The sequence below is a fragment of the Narcine bancroftii genome, unplaced genomic scaffold (genome assembly GCF_036971445.1).
Source record: "Narcine bancroftii isolate sNarBan1 unplaced genomic scaffold, sNarBan1.hap1 Scaffold_245, whole genome shotgun sequence".
Taxonomy (NCBI): Eukaryota; Metazoa; Chordata; class Chondrichthyes; order Torpediniformes; family Narcinidae; genus Narcine; species Narcine bancroftii.
The window spans coordinates 142,359-158,910 of record NW_027211980.1 but is presented as its reverse complement, the minus strand read 5'-3'; the positions used below and the strand labels follow the sequence as shown (position 1 = coordinate 158,910).

At 42.2% G+C, this 16,552-nt stretch overlaps 1 long non-coding RNA gene across 2 annotated transcripts in view; it reads left to right on the top strand.

Moving 5' to 3' along the window:
• The window catches only part of LOC138750735 (uncharacterized), a 30,214-nt gene extending 15,042 nt beyond the window's left edge, over nucleotides 1-15,172 (top strand). Inside the window, exon 3 of one of the 2 annotated variants that reach the window (XR_011349483.1) lies at nucleotides 15,038-15,172. This is a non-coding gene — a long non-coding RNA (uncharacterized lncRNA). Of the gene's footprint in view, nucleotides 1-656; nucleotides 726-15,037 lie in introns of those variants that run through there. The other variant, XR_011349484.1, reaches the window with a different exon arrangement.
• The last annotated feature ends 1,380 nt before the right edge of the window (nucleotides 15,173-16,552 follow it).

The window sequence follows — 16,552 nt, the reverse complement described above, 5'->3', positions numbered from 1 at the left end:
CATCATTGACTTGTTCTGTGCGTGGTTTCATAACTCCAGAGGAAATGGGCCAATGACAATTTTTCTCAAGGAAAATTTTTCCGACACAATTGGGTCGACAGCAAACTTTCTCAGCCTTTTTTCTCATTCATGTGCCATTTTAAGCAATCTCTTACTCTTTTTCGACATTCCAATTAATAAAGTCCCAAACTGTTCAACCTTTCCCTCAGCTCAACTCCTGAAGACCTGGCAGTGTCTAAGTAAATCTTCTCTGCACTCTTTCAATCTTACTAATACCCTTCCTGTAGCTAGGTGACCAGAACTGCACACAATACTCCAAATTTGACCTCACCATCATCTTATACAACCTCACCATAACTTCCCAACTCCTATTTTCTTTTTGTTAATTAATGAAGGCCAAGATGACAAAAGCTGGCTTTAGATCCCTGTCATCCTGTGACACCACTTTCATGGAATTATGCAACTGTGTTTTATCTCTTGCTGCCGATTTCCATAACTTGGCTGTTCAATTTCATAATGTTGGCTTCTGGACTATTTTATTGTGCCCCTTGATCTAGAGCGTTCTGGCAGAACAAAGCAATTTTGTTTTCTTTTGTCAGGTCAAATTTTGTCACATTGATCCAAAAACAAATATTTTCACCGTTCCTTCATTTCAGATTCTCTGCAGCTGTCGTATTGAACCTCACAGTGTTGGCATCATGTTTGTCTTGTTTATCCTTTCCCCCTCCATCCAGACAGATGTGGTGATCAATGAGTCGACTCCACTCATCCAGCACCACTGCCATTTCTGCTGCTCGGGCTTTTCATCCCACGTATTCAGTTTGTTATTTCTCCTCTTCTTTTTCTCAGCAAAGAGAATCAAGTTTGTTTGAATATCTTTCAGAATCCCAGTGAAAGGTTATCGACCTGAATGTTTTAACTCCGATTATTTTTCCAGTAGATGACCTGCTGAGTATTTCCAGCATTGAGATTTTATTTTACTTTCTTGGTGTATTACTGAGTGCTTTGAATGGGAGAAGAAATGTGGGTTGGGTTAAGTTGAGATGTCTCAATCATGGAGTGAATTTAGAAAAATAGATGTAAAAGTGGAGGGGGCATGGAAATTGTTCATTAATCTTTTCAAATTGATTTTGGAGCTATGATTGTTTTCTGATGTATGCACAGTGTTCAGAATTAAATTTTTTTGTGATGAACATGTCTCAAAATTTGTCATATTGTGGCAACAAAACAGGTGCAAATATTGTTCTAAATTACATTTTAAAAAAAGAAATTCATTTGTGCAAAATGAAGAGTAAGTGAGAGTGACTGTGTTTCCTTGTCCATTCGGAAATCTGATGGCAGTGGGGGAGAAGCTATGTTTGTACCTTTGGGTGTTCATCTTCAGGCTCCTGGACCTGTTTTCCTGGTGATCACAGTGTGAAGAAGGCCTGGTCTGGGTGGTGAGGGTCCCTGAGGATAGAGGTTGTTTTCTTGAGACTCCGCCTCTCGGAGAAGTCCTTGATACATGGGCCAGAAAGCGCGGGATACTCACATGGCTTAATTTAAACCTGCTGGCAGCAAACTCTTAATGATGTCCCACCTTGTCCCGTGGAGCCCGGCACACTATACCCATATGACAGTTTACAGCACGGTAGCAGGCCATATCGGCCCTTCGAGTCCGTGCCAGTTCACATGAACAACTCCACTAGTTTCCCCCTCCCACACTCTGCCCATATCCCTCCAACCCCTTCATATACATGTACACATCCAACCTTCTCTTAAGTCACAGAATGGACACTGCTGCAATTATCTCTTCTGGAAGATCATTCCATTCTGCCACCACTCTCTGAGTGAAGAAGCATCCTCCAACATTTCTCCTAAAGCTTTACCCCTTACCCTTAACTCATGCCCTCTTGTTCCAACCTCCCCTGCCCTCAGGGGAAAGACTCTACTCATATCTAGTCTATCTATTCCCTTCAAAATTTTAAATACCTCTATCATAACCCCCTTCAACCATCTACATTCTAATGAATAAAGTCGCAATCTCCTTAATCCTTCTCTGTGCTCTTGATGTTGTTAGTCAGGCAACATTTTTGTAAATCTTCTCTGCACCCTTTCCACCTTATCTATATCCTTCCAATAAATGGAGATCAGAACTGAACACAATTCTCCAAACTTGGCCTCACCAATGCCTTAAACAGCTATACTCTAGACTATGCTAGGATTTATGAAGGCCAGCATGCCCTGTCTACATGGGAATCCAACCTCAGTGAACCATGTACCATAACTCCAAGATCCCCCTGTTCCTCTTCATTCCCCTTAACTGTATTTGTCAACATTAAAATCCATCTGGCATCTTTCAGTCTACTATTCCAAACAAACCAAGAAAACCTTCCTCACTATTTTCGTATCTTCTGCATATTTTCTCACCCAATTAACCACCCCCGCATCCAAATCATGAATATAAATGATAAACAACAGGGGACTCAGCACCGATCCCTGAGGCACACTGCTCGTCACAGGCTTCCATCCTGACAGACAGTTGTCCACCATGACTTTCTGCTGTCTGTTTCACAGCCACCTCTGAACCCATCTCACTATCTATTAATCCCTAGTGACTGAACCTTCCTAACTAACTTTACATGCGGAACATTATCAAAAGCCTTACTAAAATTCAAATAGATCTCATCACCTGATCTACTTTTCTCATCAAAAAATTCAACAAGATTCATCGAACATGATTTTCCCTTCACAAACCCATGCTGGGTGCCCCTGATCCCTCCCTGCCTATCCAGATATTTGTACATACTATCTCGAAGAATACCCTCCATAACTTTTGCCACCACCAAACTCAAACTTATTGGCCGATAATTATTTGGCCTACACCTTGAGCTCTTTTTTAAAACAGCGGAACTACATTTGCAACCCTCCAATCCCGCAACACCACACCCACTTCCAGTGATCTTTGTAAAATCACCATCAGAGCCCCGGCTGTTTGCTCCCTGACCTCCTTTAACGTCCTGAGAAAAGTACCATTAGGACCAGGAGACTTATCCACCTCCATTGACCCTGGAAGATCCAAAACCCTCTCTTTAATAATCCTTATCCTTTCCATAACTAAAGCATTCATCTCATTTATCTCACATAGTCCAGTGTTCCTTTCCCTCGTGAATAGAGAAGAGAAAAAAAATTGTTCAATATCTTCCCCATCTCATACAGCTCTTGACATACACATCGCCCACCGTTATCATTTTCCAGTGGACCTACTCTATCCTTCAACCTCCTTTTACTGTTCATGTATCTGTAAAAACCCTCATGATTCACGTTCACCTTATTAGCTATTGACACCTTATACCATCTTTTTGCCTTTCTAATTTCCCTTTTGAGGTTCTTTCTGCAATCTAAGTAAGGATCAATCTTTTGTTTCTTATATTTAGCATGGGCCTCCCTCTTATCCTGAACCGTTCCTAATTTTTCTAGAAAACCACGGCTTCCTTGGAGTCTTGCCTTTCGGCCGATCTGGAACATGAAGATCCCTTACTCTCAAAATCTCACTTTTAAATACCCTCCAATTTTCTTCTAGATCATTTTCGACTAAAAGATCAGCCCACACAACTCTCTGCAAATCTCTTCTCATTTCTTCAAATCTGGCCTACCCCCACTCGAAGATCTTCAACTTTGAACCCGACCTATCCCCTTCCATAATTAAGCTAAATCTAAAGGACCCATGATCACTGGATCTGAAGTTCTCCCTAACACTCACCTCCGCCACCTGCCCCATTTCATTCTCTTCCCACAGATCGAACACTGACCCCATCTCGTGGACATCTCCACATGCTGCTGCAAAATGCAGTCCTGAACACGTTATCTAAACTCTAAGCCATCCTGACCTCTCACTGACTCTGTTTCCCAATCGATGTTAGGACTTCACTTGCCTCCTTTCTGGACCCATCAACCTTGCGTATAACTTAATCAGGCTGAAACCTAGTTTTGTGTTGTGGCATAATGGCAGAGGACATGACATTCTGGTACATAGTAGGTGCATTGGACGCTGCTACAGGATCTCAAGTAAGAGAATTTGTTGCCAATCCCCTGGTGGAAAACCAGTACACCAGGTTTAGCCAATTTCTCCTGGACACACTGGAATTGATTAGACATGAGCGCAGCTTGCGGCTTTTAAATATGGAGGGCTCGGGTGAGAGGAATCTATCCGACCTAATGAATGAGATGGTTGCATTAGCAGATGGTCATTCTCATTGTATACTTTTTGAGACTCAATTCCTGTCCAAACTCCTAGGTCGTGTCGCAATACCAATCATTAACATGGATTTCCATGTAGCGCGGGAGGCTGATAGGCTCCATTATACTCCAATGCAAGAGTCTGCTCACGTCCAGACTGTTTTTGCAGCAGATCTATATCCCATTTCCTATGAGCCTCCTGTATCTACAGTTCAGTCAAAGAAGGATGAACACACTGATGGGCGGCGAGAATGCTGTTTTTACCATCGCCAATGGGGATAAAAGCCCATAAATGTGTCCTGCATGTACCTATTACAGAAAAAAGGTAGGAAATGAAAAACCCGGCTACCATTAATGGCCTCGGCATCTGGCACAAGTACGGGCCCATTGTGTCTTCAAGACGACACTGGTAAGCACAAGTTTCGTGTAGACACGAGTGCTGAGGTCCGTTAGCTCCCACCCAACCTATTTTGAAATAAAAAACCACATAAATAACAACACCTGGCTCTTCAAACAGCAAATGGGATGAAAATTGCCTGCTTTGGCACACGACGAGTCACGATTTGGATAGGAGGTGTGACATTCCATTGGAATTGTGTATTGGCTTCCATTACACAGCCCATTATGGGTGCAGATTTTTTAAGGTCCCGTGACTTTCTAGTAGATGTGAGGTGGAGGAAATTGGTTCATGTACGACTTTTCAAACATACCCACTGGTCTGCAGCAAAGGGAGTGTTTCCCATCTCGGGGTCCAGACCCTGCACAAAGATGCACATGCTGCTCTCCTCAATGAATTTCCCTGTACTCTCTCACCAAATTCCAATCCCTCCTAAATGGCCCAGGGTGTATCCCATTACAGAGACACTTCAGGCCTGCCGACTTACACCAGGACTCGTTCTCTTCCATCTGATAAACTGCGCAGGCTTTTTGAATTTCATAGGATGCCACTTGGGTTGAAGAATGCCGTTCAAACCTGCCAGCAGCTGATAGGCACTTTGGGCAGAGATTTAGAGTTCCCTTACATCTACTTGGATAATGTCCTCATAGCCAGTCAGGATATCACCAACTGCATTTACTCCGCCTGTTCCAAGGGCTGGGGGAATTTGGTCTTCCCATCAACCCTAGCAAATGTCAATTTGGCAAATCCACCATCAGCTTCCTGGGACACAAGATCACAGCCAACGGTGTCTTTCCCTTATCCAGCAAGGTAAAGGCAGTCCCTGCTTTTCCAACACCTACCACGGATCAGGGCCTGCAGAAATTCTTGGGCAGGAAAAACTTCCATCACCGGTTCATTCCAACAGCTGCTGACATTCTTTGTCCACAGTTTCCGATCCTCACCACAAAGCACAGGGACGTTCCCTGGACAACAGAGGTTGAATTTGTGATGCTCAAGATGCTTTAGTCAATGCAGCAATGCTCCCCCATCCTAACCCCGACACTTCCTTGACATTTAGTTCTGATGCCTCGAGTACGGCCCTGGGTGTGGTTGTTGAGCAGTACGTTGATGGCCATTGCCAACCCCTCGCATTCTTTAGCTGACATCTATAGCCATTGGAGATGAAATACAGTGCATTGTATCAAGCGACACGGCACTTCCGATTTGTTTTGGAGGGTCAGTATTTCACTGTGTTCACAGACCACCAGCCACTCGTTTTTGCCTTCATCAAAATAACGGATCCATGGTCGGCAAGACAGCAGGGTCACTGTCATACAATTCAGAATTTACCATGGATGTGCACTATATTTCTGGTAAAAACAATGGCGTCACGAATATGCTGATCAGACTGACTATATCATATTCAGGGTGACATTGATATTCCGGAATTAGCCAGTGTCCAGGCAATGGACCCCGATGTTCAGGCATACAGTACGGCCATGACCAACCTGGACATACAGCAGGTGGCAGCACAACTGGGCTGCCAACCTTACTTTGTGACATGTCTTTGGGCTACACTAGACCAGTGATTCCGCCATCTTGGAGGCAATGCCTTTTTGACCAGATACACAGCTTGTCTCATCTGTCCATCAGAACATCTGTCAAGCTCACGTCAAATAAATATGTATGGCATGGTCTGAAAAAAGGCATTGCGCAATGTGTCTGCACATGTTCCTCCTGCCAGACTGCCAAAATTCAGTGCCACACTAAGGCACCTCTTCAACCTTTCCTGGCGGTACACAGGTTGTTGTAACACGTGCAAGTGAACCTGCTCGGACCATTGCCAGTATCTCAAAACATGAGATAGATTCTAACAGTCATAGAACGTTTCACGCGCTGGCCAGAGGCCATCCCATTGCCATCCAGTGACACTGAGACAAGGGCCAGAACATTCATCATCAATTGGATGGCTAGGTTTGGTTTCCCGACCCACAATTACTTCAGTCCGTGGAACACAATTCACCCACAGTCCAACGGCCTTGTGGAACGTTTCCACCGGCAACTGAAGGCCCGATTCTCCGGTCTCAATTAGGTCGAAGAGTTGCCCTGGGTTCTATTGGGAGTGCACCCGGCTCCAAAGGAAGACATGTCTGCATTGTCTGAAGAGTTGGTTTATGGTATGGTCCTTACAGTTTCTTGGGACATTCATTTCACAACCAACTCTGATCTGAACGTTCTTCAGCAGCTTCAACGTGGTGTTGTGATCACCTTTTCATACCCACTGGCATGGAACCTCTAAAAAGAATGTGCCCCCATCACTCCTGGACACTGATTTTGTTTTTGTGTGCAGACAGGTTCCACGAGTGCCGTTACGACCGTATGAGGGCCATTGTTGTGTGGTGAAGAAGGATGGGGTTGTGTATGCTTTGGACATTGGGGGACATTGTAGCTGTTTCATGTGGACAGACTCAAGCCTGCCCATGTGGATCCCACTTCATCCATTCAGTGCCCCCTGCGCAGATGGCGAGGGCATCCACCTAAGGTGCATGCAGCTGGTGCTTTAGTTTCTGGTGACGGTTCGGGGGGGGGGTCGGGTAGCAGCTGTGTAATGGGCTGAGTGGGCATGGTTCTTTGGCGGGCACGTGAAATCATAAGACAAACAGGTGTCCATTTAATTGACCATACTCGCGTGGTGCTGTGTGCCGAGGAACAACACGTTGATCTGTGGACTCTCCTGACAGAAGGCTCGGGACACTCACAGGGTTTAATATAAACCTGCGGTCCCGTGGATTGGCAGCAAACACATAATGATATCCCATGGAGCCCGGGACACGCTGTAAATAAAATAAGTCTGTAAAGTCTGAATAAAGCAGTCTTGTGTTGACTAACCTGGTGTGTGTGTGTGTGTGTGTGTGTGTTGCTTTAGTAGCTCTATCGAAGTAGTGTGCATTGGATGGAAATGGTCTTTTTACAATTCCTTGAGCCCTATTTGAACAACACTCCCAGTAAATGTCACCTACAGGAGAAAGGGAGACCTCAGTGATACTCACAACTCTTTGCATCATTCCTGTCTGATGCTTACCAACTACTAGACCATCGAATGATGCAGCCAGACAGGAGACTCAACTGCACTCCTGTAAAATCTCAGGAATAGAGCTGTTGGCCTTGACCTCCTCAGTCTCCTTGGGAAGTGTAGGCACTTCCTGACCAATAAGGAGGTGTGATTGTTTTGTGTATTAATACGTGTGCTGTATGGATGGAAATTTTATGTGATTGTATTGTCTATTCTTGCTCTTTAACAATCTTTAGTGGATAGAAGTAGTCATTGTACTTTAGGATGTACAATCATGTACAGATTGACCTTAAATAGCCACTTGGCCCAGATGTCTATTCAGTCCAAGAATACTTTCGATCACAGGCAGATTTTGAACAATAACACCATTCATTTCGCAACAAATGCCACTTAATTTTGCCAGTTGTTCAATGGCAAGATATATGGGGAAAACAGCACTGTCAACTTTTCGACCTTAAAGGACTAATTATATTCAAATGGGCAGTAGATCAATAGAATGAAACAATGAAATCAGACAGAGGTGAGTGGCTGCTTTAATTAGAAACATTCGTGTTCATGCTATAGAGTTTAAGGCTGCCCAGGAGGAATATAACGTGTTTTCTTTCAGTTTGTGTGCCCTCAACCTGGCGAAGGATGGGGCCAATAGACATGTTGCTGGAAGGGTTAGAGAATTGATATGGTAGGTCACAGGAAGCTCAAGTTTAGATCCACAGAGCACATGTATTTAGCAAAATGGCCACCCAGTCTGTATTGGTCTTGCTGATAATGAGATCAACTGAGTCTACCAAATGTGGGAGATTAAATTGGATGGGGTGCATGTGAAACACTGCCTCACCTGGAAGGTCTGATTGTAGCCTTGGATAGAGGTGCCAGGAGATGTAGGGACAAGTTTGGCAATTTCTGCAGTTCCAATGGGGACTACATGAGGTGGTGATGGGTGGAGAGGGAAGTGCCGTCGAGGGAGTCACAGAAAGACATGCCCCTGTGAAAAGAGGATATGAGTGGAGCGGGTTAGATGTAACAGGTTAGAGGATGGTGCTGAAGTTGGAAGTATTCAAGGATAATGTGTCAGATGTGGCAGCTGATGGGTGGTAAGTGAGAAACCTGAGGGATTCTGTTCTTGTTCTGCCAGAGAGGAGGTGGGGGAAGGGCAGAAAAAGAATTGGAGATAAGAGTGTAGGCTTTATCAAAGACAGTATGGGGGATCTGCATTTATTGAAGAAATAAGTCATTTTGGGTGTCCTGGAGTAGAAGACCTCATCCTGGGACTGTTACAGTCCCTGAGGACCCCAAACCTTAGCAGCAATAGTAAATCATCAAGACAAATGGTTATTTAAACAAACGTTGTTTTTAAATTTCTTTAAACAAAAAAATAGATTCAAACTTTAACTTATCACTATTAACTTAACAGCCTTACATTGCCCCCTTCCAATTCTAAGCGCAGGTGTATTTAATATGTATAAAGTTCTTTGACACAACTCCCCAGTTCACCGGTGTCTATCAATTCTTATACTATGCACAGATTTAACATTTATGAATTTTTACCAAGCTCTGGTGCTTAAAAGTAAATGTTTACCCTCCAGGAAGGCGCTTGTTGATTTCAGAGAGGGATTTCTTGCTCATTGGACACACAAAATCTGATTCCCTCTGATCGTTCACTTTGGGGTCTTGCCAAAGAAACTAGCCCCATCAGGGTTTTCCAAATGATAACCTCTTCTGCAGGTCACCATTGAGTTCCTTTCTTTCCCTCATTTCAGGTGAAACACCATTTCTAGCCAGTCATCTCCTCTTGTATGGGCAACAAGGTTTTTCAACAGGCTGAACTGAGAACTCACAACCCGTCTTCAAAATGGGGTTTCAACAAGATGTCAACTTGCCATCTCTCTCTCTCTCTCTTTCAGAAAAAAAGCCTATTTGGCCTCTCCTCTCTGCTTGCAAAACCACATGACCTTCTTAGAACAGCAAACTGGAACCAGCCAGATGACTGCACCTGACCCAAACTTCTGAGTCCATTCATCTGTTGCTTTAAAAACAATCATCCATTTACACCTAATTTTGAATTTATAGCAAAGCAGTCTCCTTGTTTTGTCTTTGCAAAGGCTCTTGGCGCCTGCATGACTCACTCTCAGCAAAGCTCTTGCAATTTAAATAAGAGCTGTTTTGTGAAGTGTTTGTGTTTTTTGTGACCTCCACGACTCCAACAATCCATCTCTTTCAAAAACATATCTATATACAATGTAAAATATATAATCTGTCACAGGACAGATGAAGCAGAGGAGTTGTGATCAAATCAATGGTGTCCTTGCAAAAGAAAAAGTGGGAAGAGGTATAATCCAGGTAGCTCTGGTGAGTGGAATTTGTAATAGTTTGAAACTTGAACCTCTCTATTTCAGGAGACAATTTACTGTCATGTAATTTAAAAGTGTTATATCACACAAAATTGTTTTTATCCTGCTTTAAGGCAGACATTCGCCATTGGTAGAAATTGCCTGAAATACCTCTTGCAGTGAGAGAAAGAAGCAAAAGAGAGTCGTGCTCTCTCTCTCTCTCCCCCCACCCCACCCCACTGCCCAACCCCACCATCCCAAGCCCTGGGCCAAGTCACTGAGGGTCTGTGGATTCTCTATCAATGGTCACAGACGAATGCAAGTCATTGACAATGCAAGATCCAGTTTTGAACCTCTGACACAATTAGGAACCATTTAGCACCCACTCGTATCCCAAGTCTGATACCTGATACCCTTTTAGCCAGTTTTGAACCTGTCTCTAGCAATCCACAGCCTAGTGTGAGTTCCTTGACTGCTTTCTCCAGAAGCCCATAGCCTGCGTGGGTTTCTCTCCTCAAATTACCAACAGCCTGTCAGATATGTGGGTCCTACAGATGCAGGACCCCTCACTGTTCTGCTTCCATGGTCACTGACCTGTGGAATGAATCCTCCGCTTCTCAGATGTTGATGGTGTGTGGTCTTCCTGTTTTCTGGTCCCCTGTGTTAGTCCTCCGCTTCACCAGAGTTCTTGGTGGCGAGGAAATCTAACACATTTAAATAAAAATTTTACAACTTAGAGTAGAATCTAGCATGTCTAGAGGGATGGAAAGGGCATTTTTACAAATTGAAGCCTAATATTTGAATATGCAGGTGCCAAATTTGCAAAAGCATAGAGTATACATTTCTCAAGCTTGAAGTATTTTTTTCTAAAGGAAGACAACTTTGAATTTTTGCATGTCATCTTGACATCCCTAAAATTATATGTGATATCCAATAAGTGCAATACATTTCCTCATCACCGCTAACATTAATTAAACAAATTTCAATTGATACTTTAATAGTTTTAATTTGGGCCTTGTTCCTTCAATATTTCCTAATAAAATTAAGGTTGGATTTTGTGGAAAAACAGCTCCTATAACTTGTTCCAAAAAAATTTGTTATTCTCCCCAAAAAGATCTTGCATTAAGACAAAGCTAAGTTGTATGCAAGAAAGTTTCTACATCTTCACCACACCTCAAACATTGATCTGATAATTCTGATTTTATTCTATTCAATTTCTCTGGTGTAAGAAGTAACTGCAGAAGAAAAACTAGTTATGAATTCCTTCCTCACTGCTGCAGTGTGGAACTCTGGTCAATCGATCCAAAATGCTGAGTTGAAGTGAATTAATACAACTCCTCTGGATCACGTGATCTCTATTCCCAAATCAGCTTCATGTTGAGCTTTTTAAATCCAACTGCCTGAGTCACCTGACTCCAAGTGCAGCTTTCAGTTAAAATCCTTTCTGACATATGCTACATTACGGATGTAAAAAGAATTAAACTGAACTAATTTTTATCTTACATTGAGATCCTTATATGGACCTGCCCTAATTTGCCAATCAATTAAAATATTCAGATCCATTTCCCACCTTTGTCTCGACTTATGAACTCCTCGTTTAAAAGTTCCTACTTGTAATAAAGAGGACATAATCGAAGTAAATTTTTTAACAATTCCTCTTTATAAGGAATTTCTATTTCAGTACCACATGGTTGATCCTAACTTAGCTTTCAAATATGCTCTTAGTTGGAAATAGCAAAAAAGATTGCGATGAGTTATACGATATTTATTTTTCAGTTGCTCAAATGACATTAATTGACCACTTTCACAACAATCTTCAACATTTATAATTCCCTTATGAAACCAGCTGTCCAGAAATTGATGATCCTTGGAAAAAGATACGAGGATTTTGAATCAAAGCCATCCTGGGTGATGTACATCCACTTACACCAATTTCATTCCATATATTAATCATATGTTTTATTCCATATATTAATTATATGTTTCAACAATGGTGTATTTTTATCACCGACCTTTAATTTTGAATCCCACTGTCTTGGGTAAACTTATACCTCTCATTTTGTTCATTTTAGATTGGTCACAGTGTTTGAGCTACCGAAAGAAAATAGACACACACACCAAGAGCAGTTCAGTTTATACTAATGTTTATTACTAATTCAAAAGCTGATTTCACACTACAATATGCAAGCCCTTCCCAACTATACTTATCAATGCCTGGGCTGGTCCCAACTGCCGAAGCGAGGCAACGACTGTACACTTGTAGTAGGTTGTCAGGGCGCTTGGAGAGTCTAAACTTCAGCAGCAGGACCACAGGCTTATATACCCCAAAAACAATTAATCATGCGCCTACTCCTTCTAATATTTGTCAGTCAAAATCAAAACTGAACATTATATTCTACAATTTAGAAGATTAATTATTATGGAACCAGGATGTTATGATTTCCTGGTTTATCTCGTAGATACAAAGACTTATTAAAACTTCTCGAGCAAGACAGGTTGTGACCAATTCGTCAATTTCAGAGTGTTGCATTTGACAACTGCTTTCCCTGGGCCTCACAGTGGAATTCCATTTCAAAGTGTATCTTCAGATAAGTCCCCATGGCTGAGTTTAATTACATCTGCTAATTCTGAAAGTAAGGTGACCTGCGTGTGGATCCAGTGTCGTCAGTTCCACATAAGCAAAAAGCATCTGGGTACATGGTTTTAATCCTCCATTACACCCACATATAGAATTCATCTGCTTTCTCTCTCCTATTTTATTTGATGGCAATTTTTCCCTTTCAAAAAAAGAACCAAGAAATCTCATTTGAGCTGCTCAATAACAATTTTAAAAATGAGGAAGCTGTAGTCCTCTCAATGCAGAAGTTGTATTGGGTCACTTGTAACATGGGATTCAATAGGAAATGGGTTCACATGACATAAGCTCATGATGCAGACTGTTTTCTGATAATGGAATACAAGAGGAGGGTTGTCTTGGTCTTCCGCAGGATATAGATCACAAGATACAGGGGCAGAAGTAGGCCCATTGAGTCTGTTCAACCATTCTTCCACTCATCCCCACTGCCCAGCTCTCTCCCCTTAACCCTTGATTCCTTGACTAATCAAATACCCGTCATTCTCTGCCTGAAATACACCCAATGACCTCAGTTCCACAGATCCATGAACCACTGACAAAATCAATTTTTCCACATCTGTTTTAAATTGACACCCTTTTATCCTGAAATTATGTCCCTTGTTCTAGAATCTCCTACCATGGGAATCATCTTTGCCATATGTACTCTGTCCAAGCCTTCCAGCATTTGAAATGCCGCTGAGGTCTCTCTTCTCCTTCTGTACTCCAACTAGTACAGTCGAGGAGTCGACAATTGTTCCTCATACACTAACCCTTTCATTCCTGATATCATTCCAGTAAATCATCGCTGACCTTCTCCAACACCAGCACATCTTTTCTCAAATACGGCACCCAAAACTCTAATTCTGATTGAATGGAAAGGGAATTGTCCAACGACACAAACACAACAGTGAAATGATATTATGTCTTGTTAATATTTACAATAATTATTGAAGAGTCAATTAATAATTTTCAAAAGATGCCGGGTCCCTTTTTTGGACTATTATCATTACCTGAAGCTTGGTGCTGTGTTACGAGACCAGAGGATCCCAAAACACAGCAGCAATAGATATTCACCAAGACAAATGGTGACTTAAACAAAAGCTGATTTTAATTATCTTTCAACATGAACACGGATTTACATGTTAACTTATCACTATTTTACTACTTTAACTTAATTTACTTAACTTACCCACCTTCTAATTTAAGTGCACGTGTGTGTAATGTGTGTGTAAGTTCAGAAAAGTTCTTTGGTTCACAGTCCAATCTCACTTCTCATTCCTCCAACTTCACTGGTTTCAGGCCATTCATACTGTGTACAGAATTTAACATGTAACATAACATATAACATAACAATTACAGCACGGAAACAGGCCATTAGGCCCTTCTAGTCCGCACCGAACCAAACACCCCTTTCTAGTCCCACCTCCCTGCACAATGCCCATAACCCTCAATCTTCTTCTCATCCATGTACCTGTCCAACCTTTTCTTAAATAATACAATTGACTCCGCCACCACTATTTCTCCCGGAAGATCATTCTACACGGCTACCACTCTCTGAGTAAAGAAGTTCCCCCTCATGTTACCTCTAAACCTCTGCCCCTTAATTCTTAACTCATGTCCTCTTGTTTTAATCTTTCCTCCTCTTAACGGAAATAGTCTATCCACATCCATTCTGTCTATCCCTTTCATAATCTTAAATACTTCTATCAAATCCCCTCTCAACCTTCTACGCTCCAAAGAATAAAGACCTATATATATATAGATATAAATAAAAATATATGTATAAAGTTCACCAGGATTTGGTGCTTGAAAGGTAAATGAGCACTGCTCAGGAAGGTTCTTGTTGTTTTTCAGAGAGAGGTGTGTTGTTCAGGGAAACATTAGGGTGTTTTTGACTCAATGTACCAGGATCTGAAGTCCGTTATCTCTTCAGAAAAGCTCTGATAGCTTTAGCATGGAGCAGAACTGAGCCAGGACTTTGCAGGTATTTAAGGGAATGTGTGGGCAGGGTTTTTTCTGGACCAACAATCTCACCAACTGACTCTGCTTGAAATCAAGATTCAAACCATTTTGAGGAATACAACAGGAATTGTTCAACAAGAGTCTGGTGTTCCCTGAGGAGTTTTCTTTCAATAATGTACATGATTTTTTTTAAAACCCTGTTAATATTCCTGATACAGATCTTTGTATTTAACTTTCAGGTTGCTATCTGTTGTTAACTTGGAGGCCTTTAATGGGGTGACTGGGTGGAATCTTTGCTTTAACCAAGCAGTTTTCTTGCAATTTTCCAGCTGTAAGATGTGGTGTAGTTGCTTGCAAGTTTAGCAAGTGGGATTATGATGTGAAACTGCAAGTCACAGCGTGATTTTTGCTTTTGAAAATGCAGATGTGAAAATTTTAACTTTAGTCATCTTGGTTTGCTTAAGTTTACAGAGGAGATGTTGGGTCAAGATGAGAAGACAGAGTTGGATGCTCATTTGGTAAATCAGCTGGGCAAAGCAGAAAGCACAAAACGAGGGGCTGAAAAAATAATGAAAGAGACTGAATTGCCATTGAACCAAACCCAGGTAAAGAATTTAATTTTGTGCAGCGTACTTAAGAGACCAAATGATTTGGGATTTTTGTGGTGACCTATTTAAATGAACAAAATCTGATTAGAATTGAAGTTTATGGAATGTTTGGAAGTTGCCACAAAAAAAAATGGAGATATAAATTAGATGTTGTAATTAAGAAAAATGAACAATACAATGAGCCTTGTGTCACAGTATCTGCCTCCCTCTACCGTACATCACCATTAAACCTTCTCCCCAATATGAACCTGATGTCAAAGTATCTGACACAGTTAATCGTACATCACTGTTAAACCTCACGAATGTGAATCCTGTCTCATAGTTTCTGCCTCAGTCTATAGTACATCAGCGTTAAACCTTCTCCCCACTGTGAACTTGATGTAATAGTATTTGCTTCAGTCTACCGTCCAGCACCGTTTAACATTCTCCCCACTGTAAACCTAGTGTCACAGTATCTACCTCAGTCTCCCATACATCACCCTTAAATCTCCTCCCTACTGTGAACCCACTGTCAATGTATCTGCAATAGTGTAATGTGGATCACTTTTAAACATTCTTCCCCCTGTGAACCTGGTTTCACAATATCTGCCACATTTTATTGTACATCACTTTTAAACATTCCCTGTACTGTAAACCCAGGGTCACAGTATCTGCCTCAGTCTACTGTACATCACCATTAAACTTTCTACGCACTGTGAACCTGGTGTAACAGTACCTGCCACAGTTTATTGTACATCACTGTTAAACCTTCTCACTAATGTGAACTCGGTGTCACAGTATCTTCCACAGTTTAGCGTACACCACTGATAAACTTTCTCCCCTTTGTGAATCCAGTGTCACAGTATCTGCCTCAGTCTTCGTACATCACTGTTAAATATTCTCCCCACTGTGATCCTGGTGTTACAGTACCTGCCACAGTTTATTGTACATTCTTTGGCTTGGCTTCGCAGATGAAGATTTATGGAGGGGTATGTCCACATCAGCTGCAGGCTCGTTTATGACTGACAAGTCCGAAGCAGGATAGGCAGACACGATTGCAGCGGTTGCAAGAAAAAATTGGTTGGTTGGGGTTGGGTGTTGGGTTTTTCCTCCTTTGTCTTTTGTCAGTGAGGTAGGCTCTGTGGTCTTCTTCAACGGAGCTTGCTGCCCGCCGAACTGTGAAGCGCCAAGATGCACGGTTTGAGGCGATATCAGCCCACTGGCAGTGGTCAATGTGGCAGGCACCAAAAGATTTCTTTAGGCAGTCCTTGTACCTCTTCTTTGGTGCACCTCTGTCTCGGTGGCCAGTGGAGTGCTCACCATATAACACGATCTTCGGAAGGCGATGGTCCTCCATTCTGGAGACGTGACCTACCCAGCGCAGTTGGATCT